Below are 11,719 nucleotides of genomic sequence, written 5' to 3'. Positions count from 1 at the left end.
GCGCCTACCATTTTCTTTCGCTCCCGCTCAAACCCTCTCCCTTTCTCCGTTGCTCCTCTGGCGCAGCGCTCGGTTTGACAAACCGCATACTTGTCCTGCGCGCTTAAATCATCGCAGGCGGAACAGCTGAGCCTTCCACACAGAATACACCGTGTACCCACCGCCCCGCCAGGCACGTCCCGGGCGGACGGGCGCCTCCCGAAGGCTGGGGACAGGGCAGCGTTTGGAAAATCAGTCCTAAGAAGAACGGGAGGGAAGCAGGGGTATTTATGGGCGCGCGCTCGGAGTGTGTGGGGTGTTAGTGTCGATGGGGATAAGTGGTAAGAGATACAAGGAGGACGATGATGCCTGGAATATTAAAATAACTCAGCAACCCACTGCCACGTATACTTGGAGAGCGCGTTATGAATAAACACCCACTGCATTTGTCGGCGGTGTTATGCCTTATATGCCTACGGCTACCTATCGCGATTGGGTACCTTCCACCCCGAATGAATCCCTCAATTTGCTGCCTAGGCAGTAGACACCCACGCCCCCGCCCCTCCTACGCAGGCCTCCAGGGGGGTCGGCGGGAGCCCGCTCTTCCCCGCAGGACGCGCTAATCCTTGAGATCTTTCCTGCGTGCTCCCGAACTGGAGTTAGGGAGGAGCGCGGTTGCGGGTGCGCGCGGCGGGGGACCCTCCCCCGCCCGCTTTCCCCCAGTCTGTACCCGCATCCCACCCCCACGCCTCTCGCTCGGAGTTCCCAATTCCGCAGCCAGGTTTCAGAAAAGAGACAAATCCTCTTTGCGCCCCGTGGCGCCGGTTTGCACCAGCCTGGGGTTCCCAGGTTTGGGGGAAATCAAAGGCGCTAGACGCGAGAATTTTTTTTTTTTTTTGCCGGGGGGGGCGGGGGGAGCCTCGGGACCCGCGTTCCCAGAAGGCCGGGGAGGAGGCGAGCTGGAGGACCCTGCTTCGGGAGTTTGCAGAGACCCTGGTGAAGAAGACCGTTAACTCTTTCCTCTTCGGGCAAACCGGACATTTACTTCCTTTCTGGGTCTTCTTTCCACTTTATTATTGGAATCGAGATTATGCACAAAATAAAATAAAATAAAATAAAAATGTAAAAAATGCATCGATTCTTATCAAAGTAGAGGAGTCAAATATTACTTCTGTGCCTTTTTGGTGGGTCTTGGGCCAATTAAACATTGGCCAAATTTCAAGCATTAATTTCCTTGTTCACTGACTCTAAATTTTTTTCTGAACACCACAGTGTTCAGTGAAGTACTTAGGTATAATCCGCGTACATCTATATACATTTCTTGTACACATTCAACCCAGAATGTTGCCCAACACGACACATGATTTATTCGCTCCCTAAGTAAATCTATATTTAAGATATAATGCATATTCCCTCGGGATTTGCTATTTTGCATTACACTGGGGCATTAAAAACAAAGGCAATCTCCCCACCGTGGTCCTTCACCCAAAAGCATTTTAAGTAAACTTTTCCTTACCCCCCCTCCCCATTCCAAACAGAAGAAAATCCGGGGTGGGGGGGAGGAGAAGATCTTGCAGAGCATGTTTGAGATAAATTATTACCCGTTGAGTTTGCCGCTCAGCGTTCAATTCTTAAAAGAGTAGCAACTTCCTCCAAATCAAGCGCACAGCGCAATTCGGCTTTAAGGGTTGCAAATTACTCCAGCCTCTGGGCCTTTGCCGCAAACGCTAGGAAGCGACCAATCGCGAGTCAAGGTTTTGCTGCAAAGCGTCTTTCCTCCGCCCCCTCCCGGGGCTGCACCCGCCCTGGGGTTTGCGAAAGTAAAGTAAGTGTGCCCTCTACTGGCAGCTGAGATCACCGCGTCCGGATGCCAACTGAGGGAGGGAAGTTGGTGGGGGCAGGGGCGTCCGGCGCGCGGGGGTTTCCTGCGGGGCGAAGGATGTGGTGGCTCCTTAAAACGAGTTTCCAGCTCCCTCCTTACCGATTCCTTCAGGCCCGCTGCAAAGGAAAGGAAGGAAGAGGAATTACTGGAAGGAAAAGTGGCTCGGAGGCGGCTATTCGACCTCAAAAGCAGTGGTGAAAATAAATCCATCACTACTTATCGACAATGAATTATCACCCCATGGAGAACTGATGCTATTTATGGAAAACACGGAATAATTAACAAGTACAGACACCAAAAAAAGGTCCAACGAAACTCTGAAGCAGCAAAACAAGCTTTAGCCCGCATGTCTTAGAAAGCCATCCTCTCCTAACCATCGAGTTTCAAAGCAAGATCTTGGATTTATTGGGGAAGGCTAGGCGCAGGAAGGGGAGCGGTATTTGTGTTTTGTCATTATTTAAAAAAAAATTCCCCCCCCCCCAAAACAGGGCTGGTGAACAATAGCCAGATGCTTTGATAGTGATGGGGGAGGGGCATTTGAGATCCCACTGGAAAAGAGTGTAAAGGAACATTTTGTTAAAAAGTTTTCATCCCGTAACAACTGGGCAGTAAAGGTTGCAGTAAATGTGAAGGAAACTGACATTGCATGTTTCGGGGGTGCGAATATCTCAAGTAGTCTCTTTATGATGAGAAGGATGCTTTGACAGTGTCTGATCACCTAGGTGTATCCTCAGGAAATTTGGCAACAGGAGATCCTTCCTGCAAGAGGCCTCTTAGGGTGGTTTCCCAGGAATCTGGCACTTTGGGCTTCGCTCTGCTGGAGGCTGACTACACTCCACAGGACACACAAAACAAAAACAACAAAACCCCAAACCGTCCAACCTAATCAAACAGCAACAGCAAAAGTAAGTTCAGCGTGACCTCAGAGGGTAGTTTGGAAAGCTATTGAAGATGGCACATATGCCCTATCTTAATGTCAGACAACTGAATTATGCCAGCCTGGTGTGGGACCGTTGAGGATGTGTGAACCCCAGGCAGATAAGCTGCTTGTGGCTTCAGGACTCAACCACACTCTCCCCCAGGTTGGTGATATCACCTGGGGTGTTACTTTCAAGTAACAGCTTGGCATTGTAGGGGCCATCCCATTTTACAGCCAAGGAAACAGAAAATCAGATCTCCACCAGGCTCAAGGACTCCATTGTCTTTAAAAAATTTCTAAGAACCACTTGACCTAGAGTAGACATTTGCTGGGTTGAATATGGCTGGGGAGATTAAAACGAATAATATCTTTGCAGATGACCAAAGTGGTGCGTGCTCACTGTGAAGGGAAAATTGTAAAATAGAAAAATAAAGGAATCAGAGAACGGAAAGAGTTTGTAATCCTGATCACCCAGAGATAGCTATTGGGGTTTACCTTTTAAGGACACTGTTTAAGGGACAACTTTGGTCTTTCTACATCCTTTTGGAAATTAGTAGTAGGTGTCTGCTGACCAAGCATTCCTGGTTTGCTGGTCTAAGGACACTCTAAGGCTGTGTCTCTCTTGTTTTAGGGTGTTGTTGGGGTTCTAAGAAGAGGCGGGTCTCCAGAAGGGCAGCTCTGTTATCACCCACAGGGTTGAGATTCCAGGTAAACAGTCCAGTGAGATTTGTCTCCTGGAAGAGAACACTGTGTCACTGCAGGAACATTCTTCCCTCCAGGATGGTACAAATAAGAATCATTAATTCTCACAAACGCATATTCTCATGATGACTTTGTGGGTGCCACTTTTAGGCTTAGGAAAAAAGAAGTGTGCAGAAAGAATGAGCAATTTGATCCAACTTTCTCCACTCTTTCCAGAGACGCAAAAGGAGAGATTCAGAATGTGTGACTTACATAACACCAGTCCCCATCTCCCCTCTTCTTTGAATATCTCTTCCCCACCCCTCAAAAAGTTTCCTACCCAGTAAGTTGATCTTTGACAGATAAGAGCAGTGACTAATATAGATAGAAACTGGACCCCAGGGTTCCAACCAGCTTCAACGTGGGGGTGAGACAGAACTCCCCTCCCTCCCTCCCTCCCCCAGGAAGGCTGGCTTGTAATTTCAAAACCCCTTGAAGTCATATGGGGCCTGTCAAGGAGGGAGGAAAGAGGGGAAAATGATAAATCTGTATCTCCAGCAGAAAGATCATTTTGAAAGAAGGGCCATGAGACTCAAACCCAAGCCAGCCAGGGAATGTTGAATTCAAGTCAGGGAAGGTCTCACCAGCATTTGCATGCCAACCATGTGTCCCAGGGAGAGGAACCCTGGAAAGCTCTTCAGCAGACTAGCAGATGGAATCTGGCCAATCATTCGTTTGTAGGAATGATAACAAAAAGGCAGTGAAGAAAATCTTGGTGCATTTTTAAAAATGCATGTTTTTAAAAAATGTTGTCTCCCTCTCCCCCCCCCATACTGCATCACTTAAAGCAACTGAGAAGGGGAAAAAAAAGATGTTTTTAACTCAAAACCCTAGACCCTACATTCCCTGTGTTGCATTGAGTATATTTGGTTGCTCTCTTACCCACTGACTTGAGATCCTCGCGGAGGGTCCTGGGCTCGACCCACTAAACGTTAGTCTCGTCCTGTCCCCAGCGTGGCATTCTTTTACTCCTCAGTCCTCCTTGAGGTTGCCTCCCTTTGTAGCTGCTGGAGTAGACAAATGGTTCCTTTGTTTAGCCTCTTCAAAGGCTTAGTTTATTGTTCTGTAAGTGCCAACCCCAAGTCAGTCTCAGAAGTCTCCGCACTTTGTCGCTCACTTGGCCCATTTTTGCTATGGTCCTTTTGGGCGACATCTGTCCCCAGGTTGGACCCTAGCTGGGTTGGAGGTGGAAGTGGTTGTAAAGGACACTCGGGGTGGGGGGGGTGGGGGGTGCGGATTTTAGCTTCTTAATCTCTGACCTTCGTTTGGAAGCCGGTGGGGATAAGAGCCTGTTCCTTTTATGGACTTGTAGAAATCCCAAACCAAGGCTTCCAACTTTCCGCAGGTAGCTCACCCTTGGTTGTTCTCCTTTTTAGATTGTCTGTTCCTTCTGTAACTCCATTTGAAGGAGCTTTCTCGCTCGTACCTAGTGATCACCAAAGCCCATCATCTCTTTCCCATTTTCCCTCTCGCCTTCGCTGCTCTAAAGGGAAACTGATGGCTTTTGGAAATGATTGCTCTTTTGATTCTCATAAAATGATGGTTCTTAACTGGAGGTGATTTTGACCCCTCCCCAGGGGTTATTTGGCAAGGCCTGGAGACATTTTGAGTTGTTACAAAAGGGCGGGGCTTACTCCTGAATGTCCGCAGATGGCCAGCACAGCTCGACCACAGAAAAGTGTTGGGCAGGTGTGTCAGGTTGAGAGTCCCTGACATACTGTGCTGAGGTCATTCCCACCTCGCCAACTTGTTCTTCCCTTTCCCTTGCTGGTGCTCTTCCTCCTACATGTAGCTACATGTAGCTGCCAGAATTCTCTTGCACCGGACTCACTGTTTCTAGCTTAACACTCCACTTATCCTTGCGCGCCGACTCCTTCTCTTCCGCATTGGAAAATCTTCAGTAGCTTCCGATCGCCGAAAGAGGGTTCGAGGCTCCGCCTCCTGGGCTCGGCATTCCAGGCCCTCCTGCATCTGCTCTCTGCCTTCTCTTTCCCGCCAGTGCTGCACTTCAGAGAAACAGGTGATTTAGAGTCACCCCGAGTGACACGCAAGTCCCTACCTCAGAACTTCTGTTCAGGCCCTTGTTCCAGTCTTCCTTGCCGCTTCTTGATTTATCCAAGATCGACCCTTCCTCCAGGACCCGGAGAAAGCCCTGTTTCTCTGTGGAGTCTCCCCTTACTACCCTCGCCTGTGACCATCGGACAGAATCATGAAAGTTTGGAGTCGGAAGCAGTTTTGGAGAATTTGTAGTTAAGTTGTTTGGAAACACGAGCGTTTGTTCTCAGAGTGGGATCAAGGGGGCACCTGGAAAAAAAATGTCACTAGTCGGGGATCAAATCTGGCCCCAAAGTGAGGGATCAGTTAATCCTTTTAGAGAGAATGGATGCACCCCCCTGTGCCACTGGGTAAGAAATCTAATAGGTAGAATTTTTCAATTACTTTTTGTTTATAGAAGAATCTAGCTTATGAGCGGAGGCTGGGGAATTGGTTTGCCTGGGGGCCTATTCTGTCATGACCACTTGCTAAATCTAGCAAGTCCCATGACATCCCAGAACCTCACTTTTCTCATCTGTAAAATGGGACTACCATCACTGTAGCACCTATCTTATTGAAGATGCTGTAAGAACTGAATGAGCTGGTGCATTTAGTACAGAGCCTTGTGCCTGGCCCACACTTCGGGAATGTTCACAGTTGTTAGTGTGGATCCTTGATTTAGCAGAAAATTATTTATTGAGCTATTTTAAGTATAACGCATCACTATTTCATGGTGCCCCACAGACGATTGCATAACATCTAGATCCTCTATCTCTTCATCAAGCATGAAAAATGGTGGGCTCAGACAAGCTTGTCATTGGACAGAGGAGAAAGTGAGGTCTGGCATCACAAAGAGATTACCTGATGTTTGGGGACTAATTCCTGACCCACCCTCCTCCAGTCTCCAACTGCTACAGGACTTACTATTCCGAACGTGTGCCCTTTTATAGACCTGTCCATCCAGAAAGAGCAAAATTCTGGAAGCTCTGGAAGGCAGAATTATGCATTGTTCCTATTTAATACAAACGAAGGCATTGTGTGAGAATTTCCCTCCTTTGACTGAATTCCTCTGCTGTCCAGTGGCTGACCAACAGGGAGTGGTCCTGGAAGACGCAGAGTGCAAGGGAGTAGCTTGGTTCCTGGCTCGCTGAGGCTTGTGCTGAGATCTGCCTCTCTGCTTTCACGCCCTGGCGAGCTGGCCTGGACGCTGGAAAAACTTCACCTTCGAAGCATCGATCAACATTCAGATTTAGAAACTCTTGACTTCTAGCCCACATTTCTTCCTATCAGATTTTAGTTTAAGGGTGGCTAACTCAGATGCTTATGGGGGCCTAGCGGGGAATGTAAATTAGGAACACAATAGGGAGTGGTGGGGACTGTGCCAAACTGGAGACCAAAATTTGCCTGTGCGAGGCTGGCCTCGCTTTGCAACACCCTGCTAGTCAACCCCTTCAATAGGGGTCTTCCAGTTTCTCAGGGAAGGTGGGAATTCAGGTTTTAAAATGTTGGCAACTAATTTTAAAAATTATGTGTAGAAACAAAAGATGTCTGTGGGATGGATTCAGCCCTCCGGCTGCCAGTCTGAGATCTCTGCTTTTAGGTTTTAGTGATCCAGCGGATAATCCAGCTGATGTGGGCTCTTCAAGGAGCTTTTCCTGATGGTTTCCCCCTTCCCTTGAGGGTCTTAACCATCCCCTCATTCTTTCGTGATAGGGAATCTAACAGTTTACTGCTTTGGTGGGTTTTCATGTCCCACTCCTTGACCAGAAGCTTCCGGGGGTCCAGGAAGATTGTGCTTTATTCACATTCGCATCTGCCAAGAAAGCCAACATGTTGCACTGCTCTGGGGCTGCCATTCACAGAAGACGTGGGTCTACAGGGTCTAGCTAGCACAGTGCTGCCTGGTTCATGATAGGCCCTCAGCAAATAGAGGGAGCTTCCAAGAGGAGGCATACCCAGCCCAGCCCAGTTTTATTTAAAAGAGAGAGAAAAGCTTTGAGAATTCCTCCTCACTTCAGTTCCACCGACAGGCAAGCCTTGTGTGTGCGTGTCCTGGATGACAGGTGAGACCCGAGATGGTTGGAGGGAGGGGGATGAAGACAGGAGCCAGCCCAGAGAAGTCGATTGGACTCACTGGCCAAAAAACAAAAGCAATAAAATAAAAACCAAACCAAAGTTCACAACAGCTTTAAACACCACCCCCTGTAGGTCTCTTTCCTCCCAATTTTATAAACCCACCCAGAGGAAAATCCACCCGAATTGGAGAGAGGAGGGAAGTGTGGGATGATGGCGATGGGTACCAGGCTGGGAGAAGCTCATGGTGTCAGAGTTTTCCCATGGAAAGTGATGACCCTTTACGGGGTCATAAAATCAATGTAATTGCTAGTGATCAATATTATTCACAGAAATGGACTAGCACAGAAAATAGCAAAGCCATCGAAGAATATTACCAAGTATGGCTTCATGAATCCTCTCTCTCTTTCTGTTTCTCTGTCTCTCTCTGTCTGAATTTGGCCATGATGCAAACTGCATCATTGCTAACTGTGAGTTAACAATGTTAGACAGCCTCTGTAAGCTCTCCTTAAATCTCCGCAGTGACACTATGAGGTGTAGATTGGTATTCTGTTTTGTAGATGGGCAAAGGGAGGTGTTACAAAGACTTGCTCAGGTTCACACAGAGAGTGGTAGGGATGGGTTGCAGCGCCAAGTGCTTCTGATTCTACAGCATCGCCGGGATCTGCTCTACTCTCAAGTTCGGGAGACCCTGGGACCAGGCACTTGTCATTTCTCTGCTGCTGAAGCTGCTGACCGGGCAAGTTTCCTGTGGGAAATGCTGGAGGAATCAAATAGAGCACTTTACCTCTCACTGCTACCCTTTCCGTGGTGCATAATGGCAAAGACATTTGGGGGTCAAAGAGAACACGAGTGTCAAGACAATGAATTCATGTAAATGGACGAGTCCTTGCCCTCTAAAGAGCTTGGTAAAGCCCACATTCTCTCTCTCTCTGCCTGGGAAATTCTATAAGGCCGGTTAGCAACAATTTTGCTTTGTGCAGTAGACTTTTATGTTGGTGAGGGGATGAGGGCAGAGGAAGGGCAGCGGTGGTGCACAGAGGGGAGAATGCAGCCCCGCAATCCTATAAACCCTGGCAGTCCTCTGCATCCCCATGAGATTAGGGTCAAATGCTGACTTTGGATGTGGAGCCTTGGAAAAAGTACTTCACTGAAACGAGCCTCAGTTTCTCCAGTTTCTATGGTGGTGATAACCACCCCTTAGAATTATCCTGAAGGTTAAACGGGGACGCACGCCCTCAGAAGTGATAGCTGCTTTGTTGTTAAGATGAGCAGTATTCTCTGCTTCAGAGTTTCCGATTTCTTCATTTTCTCAGGTTGGAACACTGTTGCCTCCCTCAGGGGCTTCTTCAAGGGACCTGGGAGGGAATGTGTGGTCAGTTCCGAGCTGTGCATCTTGGTGGGCGTCTACGTGCACACAGGAGGTCTTATGATTGGGGATGAAGCCCAGGCTGGTGACTCTGCTCATCACTCTGCTTGCACCCAGCCTCCAGTCTACAAGGTAAAGCGGACTCCTCTCTGTGCCCTCAGTCCAAACCGATTGGGACCATCCGTGCCTTTGGAAACCCTTGCCTGCTGTCTGGGAGGTCATCTTGGAATTGCCACCCTCACTCCGTCTCTGCAGGGAGGGAAGTAGAGGTTGGACACTGGCCAGGGAACTTCACAGGCCCAACAAAGAATTTCTTAAAAGGGTTGATTTGGTAATAGGCAGAGGGGAATTCCATGGATAAATAATAATTTATGCAAGGAATGCTGTCTGCTTCCCTGTTAACACATTAGTGTATAATCGCAGGCTCATTTCCCTTCCCATTCTGTGCCCTTTACCTTTCAACCCCTTAAATAATTATATTGACACCTCCCCAGCTGACTGGGTGGGAGGAGAGGCATGGGGTGCCCAGCTTGGATGCTGGCTGTAGACAGTTTGCCATAAAACTGAAATAATTAATTTTAATGCATTAGAGGATTAAACACTAAATAAGAACATATTGAAGTTCTGGCCAGTATGTCTGAATGTTGTGCTGGAAATTAATAAAAACTGGCTTCACCGGAGACATTCAGTTGTAAATTAAATTCAGTCTTTGAACAAAGACCCTGTTATAGGGTTCTCTAATTAGATTAGGAATCAAAACCAGTGCGCACCAAGCCCTCTCCATGCCACCCTACCCTTACCTTGGCACCTACGAGAATGTTTTGGGACTCTGGACGTATGTATGAATTGTTCTGTCTCTCTTTGCAGCTTGGGTGAATTCTGGTGGAGGTGGTGAGGGGTAAACCTGGCTTTGGCGGGGGGTGGGGTGGGGGCTCGGAGATCATTTTGGGAATCAGGCTAAAGTGCTTCGAGCCGAGAGAGCAAGCTGGCTTGAGGACCGACACTTGCCTGCTGATATGTTGGCTCAGATGCAGATTTTGACCTTCTCAGCATTTATGACATTTAAAAATAGGTGCCAACACTTAAAAGTCAATAGATTTCACATAAAAGTCTGAATTTCTGCTTCCCTTGAGAAGCTGGCTCAGCTAATCCTGGGCTTGCCTTCTCGTGTGGATGGAGGCTGAGAAGCACTCACTGCTTTAGAAGAGCCTTGAGTGTTGCAGCTTCAGTCTCTCCCACTCCTGATGCTGAGCCCACTCAACTTACTCACAGTCCCTTCCTGGCTTCTGCTGGTCCTTGCAGGCCTTTGAGTTTGCCACCTCTGAGTTAGAAAATTTCTTGGGTCTATCTATAGTTCTCATAACAAGGAAAGATTTTGTACCTTTAGAAAGGTGGTACGTAAGAAACATTTCTTCAATAATGATGATACTAGCTAAGATGAAGCACACACTATGTTCCCATGTGCCTGTCCCTTTTCTTTTTAAATATTTATTTATTTGAGAGAGAGAGAGCATGAGCAGGGGGAGAGGCAGAGAGAGAAGCAGACTCCCTATTGAGCAGGGAGCCCGGTGCGGGGCTCTATCCCAGGCCCCTGGGATCATAACCTGAGCTGAAGGCAGACGCTTAACTGACTGAGCCACCCAGGTGCCCCACTATTTTTTTTTATAATAGCTTTATTGAAATAAAATTCACACGTCGTACTATTTATTATTTATTTATTTATTTATTTATTTATTTAGAGAGAGTGAGAGAGAGCGCTTGCATGCGTGGGGGTGGGGAGGGGCAGAGGGAGAGAGAGAATCTTAAGCAGGTTGCATGCCCAGCACAGAGCCCGATGCAGGGCTCGATCTCAGGACCCTGAGATCATCACCTGAGCTGAAACCAAGAGTCGGATGCTTAACTGACTGAGCCACCCAGGTGCCCCAACGTTTAGAACATTTTCATCACCTCAGAAGAAACCCTGTACCTCTTGGCAGTTACTTGTTATCTCTCCTCAACACCCAGCCCTAGGCAACCACTACTCCGCTCTCTGCCTCTATGGATTTGTTTATTTTAGCCACCTCGTATCAGTGGAATCACACAATATCTGGCCCTGTGTGACAGCCTCTTTCACTGAGCATATTGTGTTCAAGGTTCATTCATGCAGCATCTAGCAGTACCTTTTTTTTTTTTATTGCCGAGTAACATGACACTGTATGGCTGTATCACATTTTATTTATCTCTCTGTTTGTTGAGGGACATTTGGGTTGTTTCCACATTTTACTATTATAACTGATGCTATTATGAACTTTCCTGTGCAAATTGTGTGTGGATGTAGGCTTTAATTTCTTTTGCGGTTGTATATGTACACACACACACATTTAGGCGTATGAGAATATATACATGAGAATGGAAATGCTGGATTATAGGGTAACTCTATGTTTAACCATCTGAGGAACTTCCAGACCACTTCCCAAAGTGGTGGTGCCATGTTATAACCCCACCAGCAGCATGAGGGTTCCAGTTTCTCCACAGCCTCACCAACACTTGCTCTTATCTATATTTTTATTATAGTCCTGCTAGTGGTGTGAAGTACTATCTCATTGTAGTTTTGATTTGCGTTTCCCTGGTGGCTAGTAATACCGAGCATCTTTTCATGTGTGTGTGTTGGCCATTTGCCAGCCCTGTGGTAAGCACTTAAGTGCACTAATTCTTTGCACCACAACAACCTTGACAGATAAGT

Source organism: Leptonychotes weddellii, chromosome 4 (genome assembly GCF_054177405.1).
Source record: "Leptonychotes weddellii isolate Sample4059 chromosome 4, ASM5417740v2, whole genome shotgun sequence".
Taxonomy (NCBI): domain Eukaryota; kingdom Metazoa; phylum Chordata; class Mammalia; order Carnivora; family Phocidae; genus Leptonychotes; species Leptonychotes weddellii.
The sequence above is the reverse complement of the archived record's forward strand: the minus strand, read 5'-3'. Positions refer to the sequence as shown.